The sequence below is a fragment of the Silene latifolia genome, chromosome 10, assembly GCF_048544455.1.
Source record: "Silene latifolia isolate original U9 population chromosome 10, ASM4854445v1, whole genome shotgun sequence".
In the NCBI taxonomy this organism is placed as follows: Eukaryota; Viridiplantae; Streptophyta; class Magnoliopsida; order Caryophyllales; family Caryophyllaceae; genus Silene; species Silene latifolia.
This window is the reverse complement of record NC_133535.1, coordinates 12,320,364-12,335,585: the sequence shown is the minus strand read 5'-3', so window position 1 is coordinate 12,335,585 and position 15,222 is coordinate 12,320,364. Positions and strand designations below refer to the sequence as shown.

The window sequence follows — 15,222 nt, the reverse complement described above, 5'->3', positions numbered from 1 at the left end:
ATGTGAAGAGTATAAGGAGTTTCTTATGCCATGCGGGTTTTTACCGCCGTTTTATTAAAGATTTTTCTAAGATTGTCAAACCCCTTACGGAGCTTTTTTTAAAAGATGCTCCCTTTGTATTTACTAACGATTGTCTTGAGTCTTTTAATAGGATCAAGAAGGCTTTGATTTCCGCACCTATCATCCAATCACCGGATTGGAACTTGCCATTCGAGATCATGTGTGATCACAGTGACTATGCGGTAGGTCCGTCTTAGTGCAGACAAAGAAAGGACAAGGTTCTCCATGCTATATACTACGCTAGCAAAACCTTGGATGCGGCTCAAATCAATTATGCCACGACGGAGAAAGAGCTACTTGCCATTGTATACATGCCTTAGACAAATTCCGCTCTTACTTGATTGGTTCCAAAGTCATTGTTCATACCGATCATGCCGCATTGAAGCATCTCCTAGCCAAACAAGAAGCCAAGCGAGGTTGATAAGATGGATCTTGCTCTTCTTGCAAGAATTTGATCTTGAGTTTAAAGACAAGAAGGGGACCGAAAATGTTGTTTGCGATCACTTATCCCGTTTAAAGTACAAAGATGGAGGTATTGAGTTACCTATTGATGATTCGTTCGCCGACGATGTTCTAATGATGTTGGAAGCTAATACTCCTTGGTATGCCGACATAGCCAACTACCTAGTTGGAAGAGAATTGCCACCCAACCTTTCATATCAACAAAGGAAGAAGTTCTTTCATGATGCCAAGTTCTTCCTATGGGATGATCCACATTTGTTCAAACATTGCTCCGATGGTATATTAGGAGATATGTCCCACAATGTGATGTGAAAGGAGTCTTTAGAGGGATGTCATTTTTCTTCTTATGGTGGTCATCATGGACCATCCAAGACCATTGCAAAGGTGTTTAATCAAGCTTCTATTGACAACTATGTTCCAAGATGCCAAAAATTTTGTGATGCCTTGCGATGCTTGCCAAAGGACGGGTTCCATATCAAGAACACACGAGATGCCTCTCAATGGAATCTTGGAAGTAGAGGTGTTCGATGTTTGGGGCATAGATTATCAAGGACCGTTTCCTTCCTCAAAAGGGAATCGGTATATTTTGGTTCAGATTGATTATGTCTCTAAATGGGTAGAGGCAATTGCTACTCCTACCAATGATGCTCGCAACGTGATTGATTGTTCAAAAAGATCATATTCCCGAGGTTCGGTGTCCCAAGAGAAATCATTAGTGATCGTGGTACTCACTTCGGTGAGAAACAACTTGATACTTTGTTGGAAAAATATGGAGTCTACCATAGAAGAGGCTTGGCTTATCATCCACAAACTAGTGGCCAAGTAGAGGTTTCTAACCGTGAGATCAAGTCAATACTTGAGAAAGTTGTTGCCAAATCACGAAAGGATTGGAGTATGAAGCTCGATGATACCTTATGGGCCTACCGTACCGCGTTTAAGACACCTATTGGTACCTCGCCATATAGGTTGGTCTATGGAAAGGCGTGCCATCTTCCCGTTGAGATGGAACAAAAGGCCTTTTGGGCAATTAAGGAGCTTAACATGGACCCGAAGTTGAGTGGAGAGAAGCGGTTGTTGCAACTCAATGAGCTCGATGAATTCCGTTTACAAGCTTATGAGAGCTCCCGTCTCTACAAGGAGAGAACAAAGAGATGGCATGATAAGAAAATCTTGAACAAAGAATTTCAAATTGGTGACAAGGTCTTGCTATTCAATTCCGATCAAGCTATTTAAAGGAAAGTTACGATCATGGTGGACGGTCCATATACCGTCACTAATGTCAACAAGTTTGGTTCCGTTGAACTAGTGACCACCAAGGGCGAAAAATTCAAAGCAAACGGTTATCGTTTGAAGCTCTACCATGAGAATGTGATCGTTGGTGTGATAGAGGAAATGACCGTTCAACCTCTACCAAAGAAAGCTTAAACCGACTCAAGCTTTTTCGTCGTGCGGGACGTTAAACCGGTGCTTCTTGGGAGGCAACCCAAGCTTTTTATTGATTTTATTTATTTTTATTTCATTTTTCTGCAATTTATTGTTTTTCGTAGATTAGTAATAAAAATACTCAATTTAACGATTTTTCTTTTGTGATTCTAGGTGAAAATGAAGAAAGGAGAAAATGGAGTGCACTTGACACGCAACCCCATGCAAACACACCTTTATACGAGGAAGTCAAAAATCGGATGCGTGGTCAACCCCGATCGGGGCCGCCTAACCCCGATCGGGGTCGTAGTCTTTGAGTGGGTGCGTTATTTTGACGGGTATGTAAAAAAAAAAAAAAAAAGATTCTATCATAACAAAGCAAACCCGACGGTACTACTCTTTCCCTTTCTCTATCTTTTTCTACCTAAAATCACAAGGAAACTTCATTTTCTTCATTAATTTGCAAGCTTTGTTCAACCATTAACATCAAATTGGTAAGATCTCCTCTTTTCTCTTTAAATTCATCTATTACAATCAATTAATTGGATTATGCAAACCTTAAGTCAATTTGGGGGAATTCGATTTTGTGCTTTTTAGTACTAGAAATTGGTTGTAGAATGATTATTACATGTTTGTAGTGTGAATTAGTTCACTAATTCATACTATTATGCCTATTAGGATGAATTTTGGTTTGCCTTAAGATGAATTTTGTCTTAAAATTTCAGAAATATGGCACCAAGAAAAGCTCCTTCACAAGGTGCTTCTAAGAGAAGGAGAGGTGAGGCGGAGCCTTCAAATGCAGCGGAGGATGTCCACATGGAGGAAGTCCCACAATGGCATGACCCGGAATATCCAAATGTGATCTTCAATTCACTAGCTCAATACAACAATTGGTTTATTTTGAAAAGCAAAGGTATGGAACCAACAAAATTCATCAACCAAACATTTTTAAACAATATTGGAATAGAGAAAAATGTTAAAGCTTTGTTTAAAAATCTTGGCATGAAATCTTGTTATACCATGAATTATAAGACCTTCCCCGAACTCACCCTTGAGTTCTTAAGCTCTTTCGAGTTTCATAGGTCTAAGAAACCCGGTTTCATTCTTTTTGTTACCTTTCGCTTATTTAATGAAGATCATAAGCTGGACTTAGCGGATTTCGCCGCTATCTTTGATTTGCCTAGCAAAGACTTACCGACAGAATCACCCGATGATTATAACCCAATTTTAACTTGGGATGCCATTTCTCACTTGCCTTTTCCGGGTTTTGATCATACACCACATCAATTTATTCATTACCCCGACATAAGGGTGTGGCAAAGGTTTATGGGGTGGACTTTTTTTGGTCGAAATGAACCTCACTCGGTGAGGAAGATTGAGTTAGAAATCTTGGGTGCATTCTTGAATGTTAATGCTGATGAGAAGTGGGGAATCAATATCCCCTACCACTTTGCGGTCCACTTGACCAAACAAACTAATCCCAAGAATAGTTGCATTGTCTTAGGTGGTTTGGTCACTAAAATTGCTCACCATTTGTGTCGGTTTAATCAAGAAACTACCGGTTTGAGACCATTGCTTGAGTCTAGGTCTAGGGGAGTTGGTCTTGATTATGAGTACTTTCTTTCTTGTAATTGGTTTAAAGATGCCCATCCAAACATGATTTGGAAGATAGGTAGGCAAGACTCCATTCGTCTACCCGAGGAAAAGAAAGAAATTAAGGCTTTAGTTCACACTAAGCCTCGTCGTGGAAGTGCCCCCTTTGATAGACCGATTTACCATTTACCCCTTAGAGGTGAGTCCACCACCACCGTTGAGAGACGTGCGGGAGGTTCATCCTCCTAAGCACGTCACTCCACCTCTAGCCTTGAGTCACCATCTAGCATATAAATGATGAACATGATGCGGGAAATGAACTTGGGTGTTAATCAAATTCGTGATGACCAACGACTTGCATTACATCCTATTTATGATCATTTTGCTAGGCAAGGAGTTATCCAGCCCGAGGGGCCACACCCTTCACAAAATTGGATAGTGTTTGGCTCCAAAATATCATGTGAATGGCTCCAAAATGCTAAAAAAAAATGAATGCGTGCTTACCCAGAGATGACAAGAGAACCCGGAGGATAAGTATAAAATGAAGGGTGTGGCCCCTCGGGTTGGATAACTCCTTGCCTAGCAAAATGATCATAAATAGGATGTAATGCAAGTTGTGGTCATCACGAATTTGATTAACACCCAAGTTCATTTCCCGCATCATGTTCATCATTTCTATGCTAGATGGTGACTCAAGGCTAGAGGTGAAGTGACGTGCTTGGGAGGATGAACCTCACGCACGTCTCTCAACGGTGGTGGTGGACTCACCTCTAAGGGGTAAATGGTAAGTCGGTCTATCAAAGGGGGCACTTCCACGACGAGACTTAGTGTGAACTAAAGCCTTAACTTCTTTCTTTTCCTCGGGTAGACGAATGGAGTCTTGCCTACCTATCTTCCAAATCATGTTTGGATGGGCATCTTTAAACCAATTACAAGAAAGAAAGTACTCATAATCAAGACCAACTCCCCTAGACCTAGACTCAAGCAATGGTCTCAAACCGGTAGTTTCTTGATTAAACCGACACAAATGGTGAGCAATTTTAGTGACCAAACCACCTAAGACAATGCAACTATTCTTGGGATTAGTTTGTTTGGTCAAGTGGACCGCAAAGTGGTAGGGGATATTGATTCCCCACTTCTCATCAGCATTAACATTCAAGAATGCACCCAAGATTTCTAACTCAATCTTCCTCACCGAGTGAGGTTCATTTCGACCAAAAAAAGTCCACCCCATAAACCTTTGCCACACCCTTATGTCGGGGTAATGAATAAATTGATGTGGTGTATGATCAAAACCCGGAAAAGGCAAGTGAGAAATGGCATCCCAAGTTAAAATTGGGTTATAATCATCGGGTGATTCTGTCGGTAAGTCTTTGCTAGGCAAATCAAAGATAGCGAAATCCGCTAAGTCCAAATTTTTATGATCTTCATTAAATAAGCGAAAGGTAACAAAAAGAATGAAACCGGGTTTCTTAGACCTATGAAACTCGAAAGAGCTTAAGAACTCAAGGGTGAGTTCGGGGAAGGTCTTATAATTCATGGTATAACAAGATTTCATGCCAAGATTTTTAAACAAAGCTTTAACATTTTTCTCTATTCCAATATTGTTTAAAAATGTTTGGTTGATGAATTTTGTTGGTTCCATACCTTTGCTTTTCAAAATAAACCAATTGTTGTATTGAGCTAGTGAATTGAAGATCACATTTGGATATTCCGGGTCATGCCATTGTGGGACTTCCTCCATGTGGACATCCTCCGCTGCATTTGAAGGCTCCGCCTCACCTCTCCTTCTCTTAGAAGCACCTTGTGAAGGAGCTTTTCTTGGTGCCATATTTCTGAAATTTTAAGACAAAATTCATCTTAAGGCAAACCAAAATTCATCCTAATAGGCATAATAGTATGAATTAGTGAACTAATTCACACTACAAACATGTAATAATCATTCTACAACCAATTTCTAGTACTAAAAAGCACAAAATCGAATTCCCCCAAATTGACTTAAGGTTTGCATAATCCAATTAATTGATTGTAATAGATGAATTTAAAGAGAAAAGAGGAGATCTTACCAATTTGATGTTAATGGTTGAACAAAGCTTGCAAATTAATGAAGAAAATGAAGTTTCCTTGTGATTTTAGGTAGAAAAAGATAGAGAAAGGGAAAGAGTAGTACCGTCGGGTTTGCTTTGTTATGATAGAATCTTTTTTTTTTTTTTTTACATACCCGTCAAAATAACGCAGCCCAGCTACAGCACCACGACCCCGATCGGGGTTAGGCGGCCCCGATCGGGGTTGACCACGCATCCGATTTTTGACTTCCTCGTATAAAGGTGTGTTTGCATGGGGTTGCGTGTCAAGTGCACTCCATTTTCTCCTTTCTTCATTTTCACCTAGAATCACAAAAGAAAAATCGTTAAATTGAGTATTTTTATTACTAATCTACGAAAAACAATAAATTGCAGAAAAATGAAATAAAAATAAATAAAATCAATAAAAAGCTTGGGTTGCCTCCCAAGAAGCGCTGGTTTAACGTCCTGCACGACGAAAAAGCTTGAGTCGGTTTAAGCTTTCTTTGGTAGAGGTTGAACGGTCATTTCCTCTATCACACCAACGATCACATTCTCATGGTAGAGCTTCAAACGATAACCGTTTGCTTTGAATTTTTCGCCCTTGGTGGTCACTAGTTCAACGGAACCAAACTTGTTGACATTAGTGACGGTATATGGACCGGTCCACCATGATCGTAACTTTCCCGGAAATAGCTTGTATCGGGAATTGAATAGCAAGACCTTGTCACCAATTTGAAATTCTTTGTTCAAGATTTTCTTATCATGCCATCTCTTTGTTCTCTCCTTGTAGAGACGGGAGCTCTCATAAGCTTGTAAACGGAATTCATCGAGCTCATTGAGTTGCAACAACCGCTTCTCTCCACTCAACTTCGGGTCCATGTTAAGCTCCTTAATTGCCCAAAAGGCCTTTTGTTCCATCTCAACGGGAAGATGGCACGCCTTTCCATAGACCAACCTATATGGCGAGGTACCAATAGGTGTCTTAAACGCGGTACGGTAGGCCCATAAGGTATCATCGAGCTTCATACTCCAATCCTTTCGTGATTTGGCAACAACTTTCTCAAGTATTGACTTGATCTCACGGTTGGAAACCTCTACTTGGCCACTAGTTTGTGGATGATAAGCCAAGCCTCTTCTATGGTAGACTCCATATTTTTCCAACAAAGTATCAAGTTGTTTCTCACCGAAGTGAGTACCACGATCACTAATGATTTCCCTTGGGACACCGAACCTTGGGAATATGATCTTTTTGAACAATTGAATCACGTTGCGAGCATCATTGGTAGGAGTAGCAATTGCCTCTACCCATTTAGAGACATAATCAACGGCAACCAAAATATACCGATTCCCTTTTGAGGAAGGAAACGGTCCTTGATAATCTATGCCCCAAACATCGAACACCTCTACTTCCAAGATTCCATTGAGAGGCATCTCGTGTGTTCTTGATATGGAACCCGTCCTTTGGCAAGCATCGCAAGGCATCACAAAATTTTTGGCATCTTGGAACATAGTTGGCCAATAGAAGCCGGATTGCAACACCTTTGCAATGGTCTTGGATGGTCCATGATGACCACCATAAGAAGAAAAATGACATCCCTCTAGCACCCCTTTCACATCACATTGTGGGACATATCTCCGGAATATACCATCGGAGCAATGTTTGAACAAATGTGGATCATCCCATAGGAAGAACTTGGCATCATGAAAGAACTTCTTCCTTTGTTGATATGAAAGGTTGGGTGGCAATTCTCTTCCAACTAGGTAGTTGGCTATGTCGGCATACCAAGGAGTATTAGCTTCCAACATCATTAGAACATCGTCGGCGAACGAATCATCAATAGGTAACTCAATACCTCCATCTTTGTACTTTAAACGGGATAAGTGATCGGCAACAACATTTTCGGCCCCCTTCTTGTCTTTAAACTCAAGATCAAATTCTTGCAAGAGCAAGATCCATCTTATCAACCTTGGCTTGGCTTCTTGTTTGGCTAGGAGATGCTTCAATGCGGCATGATCGGTATGAACAATGACTTTGGAACCAATCAAGTAAGAGCGGAATTTGTCTAAGGCATAGACAATGGCAAGTAGCTCTTTCTCCGTCGTGGCATAATTGATTTGAGCCGCATCCAAGGTTTTGCTAGCGTAGTATATAGCATGGAGAACCTTGTCCTTTCTTTGTCCTAGCACGGCACCTACCGCATAGTCACTTGCATCACACATGATCTCGAATGGCAAGTTCCAATCCGGTGATTGGATGATAGGTGCGGAAATCAAAGCCTTCTTGATCCTATTAAAAGACTCAAGACAATCGTTAGTAAATACAAAGGGAGCATCTTTTAAAAAAAGCTCCGTAAGGGGTTTGACAATCTTAGAAAAATCTTTAATAAAACGGCGGTAAAAACCCGCATGGCATAAGAAACTCCTTATACTCTTCACATTTACCGGTGGGGGTAGTTGCTCAATAACTTGGACCTTAGCACGGTCCACTTCAATTCCTCTTTCCGAAATAATATGACCAAGCACCACTCCTTCATTTACCATGAAGTGTCACTTTTCCCAATTCAACACCAAATCAACTTCTTCACAACGCTTCAAAACTTTGGACAAGTTAGTCAAACAAGCATCAAAAGAAGAACCATAGACACTAAAATCATCCATAAACACCTCCATAATAGACTCAATGTAGTCGGAAAAAATGCTTATCATGCAACGTTGAAAAGTGGCGGGGGCATTACAAAGACCGAACGACATTCTACGGTAGGCAAATGTACCATAGGGACATGTAAACGTGGTCTTCTCTTGGTCATCCGGGTGAATGGGTATTTGAAAGAACCCGGAATAACCATCTAAGTAGCAAAAGTATTTGTGACATGCCAACCTTTCCAACATTTGGTCAATAAAAGGTAATGGGTAGTGGTCTTTCTTAGTGGCTAGATTTAGCCTCCTATAGTCAATGCACATTCTCCAACCCGTCACAATTCTAGTTGGAATTAACTCATTTTTATCATTTTTGACTACGGTGGTTCCTCCTTTCTTAGGAACCACTTGGACAGGACTCACCCATTTAGAATCGGAAATCGCGTAGATAATTCCCGCATCTAACAATTTAAGCACTTCCTTTTTGACCACTTCTTGCATGTTAGGATTTAGTCGTCTTTGAACTTGGATACATGGCTTATGATCTTTCTCAAGATTGATTCGGTGCATGCAAAATTCGGGACTTATGCCTTTTAAATCGTCAAGTTTATAACCAATGGCTTTCTTGTGAGACCTCAAGACATGAAGTAATTTAGTCAAATGACTCTCATCCAATTTAGCACTAACAATTACCGGACACATCCCCTCATTATCAAGAAAAGCATACCTCAAATTGGAAGGAAGGGGCTTAAGCCCGAGTTTTTGTACCTCAACATCTTGCGGTGTAGCAACCAAGCCTATAAAGTGTGAGCTCTCCTCCAATGATAGCTCCTCTCCATCCAATTCTTGTTCCAAAACATCAATCTCTTCATTTCCAATCTCATCATCACCTGCAAATGATTCTAAAAGCAAGAGTGCCTCCAAGAGATCTTTAGACAAAGATCGAGGTGTAGAGTCTTTTATAAAAATGTCAACGGCATCCAAAATGTCAATAGAATAACAAGACTCTTCGGCGGGGGGGATTGCATTTGCATAAGAGCACTCACCTCGGCGGTGAGAGCTATTGTTTCAACCTCATCAAAAGTCCTCTTCTTAGTTAAAATGTCTTTCATGAACTTAGTGTAAGATGGAATTTGAGTGATTAATTCGGTAAAAAGAACGGTTACCTGTAGATTCTTCACAACTTCCATGAATTTACCGAATTGAGAATCCTTTTGATGCTTTGCCAATCTATGAGGAAATGGCACTTTGACTTTTTCCGGAATCTTTGCTTCAACATCTTTCTTTGGAGGAGCATCCTCCACTTCCTTGACTTTCTCAACAACAAGTGGGTCATCCACTTTCTTAGGAATTTCTTCAAGTTCTTTGTCATTTGGAGAGACCTCCAACTCAACAAGTACCTCCTCATCATCTTTGGGCATGGATGACTCATCATATTTCGTACCACGTCTTAAGTAGATAGCATTAAGGGTAGCATGAGGTTGCTCACCTTGAGGGGGTAGTTGACCCGATTTCCTTGAAGAGCTAGATGAGGCCAATTGAGCCATTTGTTGCTCCAACATTTTGATTGCGGCATTTTGAGCTTGCTCATTCTTTTGGATTTGAGCCAACAATTGCTTTTGCATAAGGATTATCAAGCCCTCAAGCTTACCTCCCTCTTGGTTATTTTGTTGGGTATTTTGTTGTGGAGGTTGAGTTTGTTGGAAATTGTTTTGTGGGGGCCTTTGTTGATTTTGATACCCCGGTGGAGGGATATATTTTTGTTGTTGAGGGACATAGGCATTTTGTTGTGGTGGGGGTTGTGGTTGAGGATTTAGCACATTGTTGCTTCTATAAGACATATTCGGGTGGAATTTTGAGTTTGGATTATATGTATTTGAGAACGTACCCGGTGGATAAGCATTTTGTCTTAAAGCTAGAAAAGCATTTACCTCTTCAATGGGAGCTTGGCAATGGGCGGCATAATGACCCGCACCTCCGCAACCTTCACACACAACGATTTGGCTTGTTGAGGACATGGCATTGACTTATTGAATGAAATCTCTAGCATCCCTTTCCGCCAATTGTTGTTGGAGCAAAGCAATTTGAGCTAGCAAAACAGAGTTGTTAGAGGATTCTTCTTTTCCTTTAGATGGCATAACTCGGGAATTGACATGTTGGGCATCATGGATCGCCATAGATTCGATCGTGGAATGAGGTAGATCGGTGTCAATTTGATCAAACCGCCCATTGTTGGCGGAATCAAGAATCCTTCGGGACTCGGCACAACATCCATTGTAGAATGTTATTGCTAGGAACCAATCATCTAACCCATGATGTGGGGATTGCCTTTGAAGCTCTTTGTACCTCTCCCAAGCTTCATATAAGCTCTCAAGAGCTTGTTGACGGAATCCGGTGATTTGGCTCCTCAAAGTTTGAGTTTTCTCCGGTGGAAAAAACTTTTGATAAAAAGAAAGAGCCAATGTCTCCCAATTGGCGATTCCCAAGGTAGTGCGGTCGAGGCTATTGATCCAAAGCTTGGCCTTGTCCTTCAAAGAGAAAGGGAAAAGTATTTCCCTTATTTGGGCTTGGGTGACGCCCGTTTGACGAATCATGGAGCAATAGTCACAAAAGTTTTGCACATGCAAATTGGGATCCTCCAAAGGGCTTCCTCCAAATTGCTTTCTCTCCACAAGGCTAATGAAATCCGGTTTGATCTCGAAGTCCGGCGCGGTAATTTGAGTGGTTGTGATTCCGGCCGGAAGCATAGCCGCGGTGGGCTTTGAGTGATCGGAAAGTATCACCATCTTTTTGGTAGTAGATGGTGGTGGTAGTGGAGTTGATGAACAAGAAACCTCCTTCTCTTCAAGAACCTCTAGATCGTCTAAGTAAGACTTTCTAGCACTTTCAACTTGTATGGGAGAAGCGGCTTCTTTTACTTCCTTCCAAAAACGTCGTCTTCTCCTAAATGTTTTCTCGGGGTCGGAATCCGGTGAAATCAATTCTCCTTACTCTATTCATCCTGGTGGTGACAAGATGTATAAAGACTTGAGATTACAGTTTTGGTGGCTTAGGATGAAGATTGATGTCCTAGAGTACGTTAGCAAGTGTCTTACCTGTCAGAAAATGAAGATTGGGCATCAGAAACCCGGGGGTTTGCTACAACCTTTGGATGTTCCCCTTTGGAAATGGGAGTCCATCTCCATGGACTTTGTGATGGCTCTACCTAAGACTGCTAGCGGAAAAGATGCGGTTTGGGTGGTTGTAGATCGATTGACCAAATGTGCTAGGTTTATACCTATCAAGGAGACATGGAGATTAGATGTCCTAGCTGAGGCCTATGTGAGGGAGATAGTACGCTACCATGGAGTGGCTAAGGATATAGTTTCAGATCGTGACCCGAGATTCTGTTCCGTTTTCGGACCGTTTGCAAAAAGCCATGGGTAGTAAGCTACTGATGAGTACCGCTTTTCATGCCGCTACAGATGGGCAGACTGAGAGGACTATCCAGACTTTAGAGGACCTCCTCCGTGCTTGTGCTTTAGACTTCCACACTTCTTGGGAGAAATGTTTACCTCTTGTCGAATTCCCCTACAACAATAGCTATCATTCCTCTATCAAGATGTCACCTTATGAAGCTTTGTACGGTAGGAAGTGCCGTAGTCCGGTCTGTTGGGATCAAGTCCAAGATGCTCATGGGTTGGGACCCGATTTGGTGACTGAGACCATCAAACAGGTTTAGATCATTCGAGAGCGTATGAAAATCGCTCAATACCGACAGAAATCTTATGCCGATGTCCGTCGTCGACCACTTACCTTTGAGGTTGATGATCGAGTGTTCCTTAAGGTATCACCTATGAAAGGGGTGAAACGGTTTGGTGTGAAAGGAAAGTCGAGTCCCAAATACATTTGACCTTTCCGTGTGCTTCAGAAGATTGGCGCCGCTGCTTACCATTTAGAGTTGCCCCCGAATTTGAGCAAGGTTCATAATGTCTTCTTTGTATCTCAGTTGAGGAAGTACATTAGCGATCCGAGCCATGACATTCAAGAAGAAATCCCAGATTTGGAACACAACTTGGCTTTGGAAGAAAGGCCGACCCGAATCCTCGAAAGGGCAAACAAGCAACTTAGAAACAAAGTGGTGCCCCTAGTTCGTATCCTTTGGCGTTGTGGAAATGTCGAAGATGAAACTTGGGAGTCCGAATCTTCTATGTTAGATAAATATCCCGAACTCTTCTCGTGAGGTAATTCTCTTTCCTTTATCTAATTCTTGTGAGTTTTAGCTATCCTTTCGAGTGTTCCTCTCCTTCTCTTAAATACTCTCCGCGTTAATAGTCCTTGCTTAGTTGTTTAAAAGTCGTAGTTAGAGTTTGGTCATAGCTAGTGGAGTTATTATCCTTATTATAGAGTTTCGAACGAAAGATTTTTGAAAATGTTTTAATGTTTTCCACTGGTTTTAACGTCAATGAATGGTAAAGCTCGTTATTGGAGACGTCCGATAATTGATTTTCTCATTTGTTGGTGTAAAAATATATATTTTTATGTCTTTGATTTGGAATGTTGATGTTCTTGAACGGCCGACGAGGATATTCCGTTCCATTGAAAAGACACTTATATTTTATACGTTCATATTTAGAAGATTTTGTTTACTCGATTTTAAAGAGAAAGACCTACATATATACAATGTTCCTTCTTCTAAGTTTCGGGGACGAAACTTCTTAAAAGGAGGGATGATTGTAACACCCCGTAAATTTGAAGACCTTTATTATATTTTAAAAGTAATATTTTAATCTATTTTAATTTAATATTAATTTATTTGAAATAAAAATTATTTGATAAAATATAATATTATATTATTTTGAAAAAATGTAATTATTTTTGATAGTTTAGAAATGTTTAAAAGTGATTTAAATTATATTTAAACCTTTTCCTTTGATAAAATAGATTTCGGATAAAAGTCGTAAAATTGGGATTTTCCCATTTCTTACGGTCGTTGGGTAAACGAGTTTGGATATTGGGCATATGAGTACTTAATCTTTTAGTAAAATCGTGTTTAAGAACTTTAATATTCTCGGAAATCGCGTTCGACGAATATTTCTAATTTCCGTCGAAACGAACCAAAACCTAAACAATTGAAACTCACCTAAACACCCTACCCCAAACCATGCACCCTCCATCCTCCATGGGTCTCCTCTTCATCTTTCATTTTCTCAATTCTCATTCTATCACTTCGTTCTCCCAAACACCAAATTCATCTCAAAAATCATCCTTACCAAACCCTAAATCCACCATAACTTCTTCATTTCTCCACCAAATCGCATAAAAATTATATATTCGGAATCCTCTCTTCATTCCCCATCTAATAGTAAACTCTATTTTCATTTCCCCCAATTTTGTTTAAGACACATTTTTCTAGGGTTTCGAGTTAAGGCTAATTAACATGTTTTTATTGTTTGTATAGGTGAAGATTTTGAAGATGAGTTAGGGGACTCATATATTGTAGAAGATGATGAGTGATTTCGGTTTCTAGGGCTCTTTCTCAAGTGTTATTGTTCTCTTTTTCTAGCTTAAGGTAACTATTCCGAGTTACTCGACGAATTAATGTCACATTAGTAGTTGTATTTGTTGTTTGTTGTTGTTTGTTGTCGTTTGTTGTTGTTTGTTATTGTTTGAGACGATCTCGTTGATAAATGAATGAATGAAGTAAGATGAGTATGCTTATGTTTAATTTATGTTACCCATTTGTATATTATTGTTTGGAACAAATTTGGATGAAGAATTATGTGTTGTGACAGTCCGTGTTTTGGCTGGAACGCGTCAGTACCGGCCCGAGACGGTTTCCAATGTTTCCAAAAATATGACAGATTGAACGGCATCGAAAATTTAGGTGATTTAGCCACTTGAATCACTCAATTCGGAGTCTGTATGAGTAAATGGCGTTGTTTTATCGATTAAAAATTTATAGAAAAGTTTACCCTTGTGTGAGACGGTTGTTTATGCTATTTTATTATGCGAGAATTTTGTGGAATTAGTTATTTTGTAAGTTGGAATGTTTTCTTTATGTTGATAGTGTTCACATGATAGAAATTGGAATATTGCATGAGAATGATATTGTAATGAATGTTGTGATTTGGGCCAAAATGGGTCAAGACTCTGAGCTGGGCCAGAATGAGTTTGGTCAAATTAGGTTTAAACCGGTCAGCCTCGATTTGACCAATGACCCGTCGCGGGACTCGGGTCGAGGGTTTGTCCTTGAGGTGAGAATGGTTGTTATTGGATGTTTTATGTTATGCCTTGATATTTGTAATTATCATTTCACATGTTGGTTGTTGGATGCTTTGGATGCCTTATGCTTGAGTCTTATTGCCTCTTTGTCATTTTAGCTTGTTCTCATGGATTATGGTACTGTTGGTTAGCTGGAATTTGGATTATTATTGATATTGGAGATATTGTTTGATTGTTAGCTGAATATGCTCTTGCGTAGCCTTTCATATGCTAGGGTGTGTATGATCATTTGTGTGTGCAAGTTTGGACTATTTGCCTCTCTTATGGTTAATTGGGTGTCCCACTTGTCTTGTGTGGCGTGGGCTAAAGTATTCAAGCTGGGACTAGGTCCTAGGTGAGTATTTCGGCCTTTGTCATAGATAGGCCATTATAGTCTTTGACGAGTATATGTTCACCGCTTAATAGCCTTTGTGTCTTAGCTTGGTGGGCTTATATCCAAGTTAGGGCATGAACTCCTGACGTACTCTTAGAAGTATGTGGTCAGCTTAAGTACTAGCCAACCCTTTGGTGGACTCCTTAGGAGTACTCATGTGTTGTTATCATGGGTCTTGGATGCGGTAGTTTTCCGCATGTCGCTAGGTCTGCGCAGGTTTAGGATTAGGGTGTTTACCTTACCTCGTGGACTGTCCTAAGAACTTATGCCTGTCTCTAGATATATTGTCCTTTCTTGTTTGGTGATTCTATGAATCATAGAAGGTGAGATGCAAGCCGGCTATGG

General features: G+C 40.4%; 1 protein-coding gene and 1 non-coding gene across 2 annotated transcripts in view; one reads left to right on the top strand and one right to left on the bottom strand.

Moving 5' to 3' along the window:
* LOC141605139 (uncharacterized) overlaps positions 1-15,222 on the bottom strand; it is a 36,063-nt gene that overhangs the window by 15,004 nt on the left and 5,837 nt on the right. The gene's annotated exons all lie outside the window — the stretch shown is intronic.
* On the top strand, positions 10,548-10,654 carry LOC141610314 (small nucleolar RNA R71). Its single transcript, XR_012528215.1, has one exon. It is a non-coding gene; the product is annotated as a small nucleolar RNA R71 (small nucleolar RNA).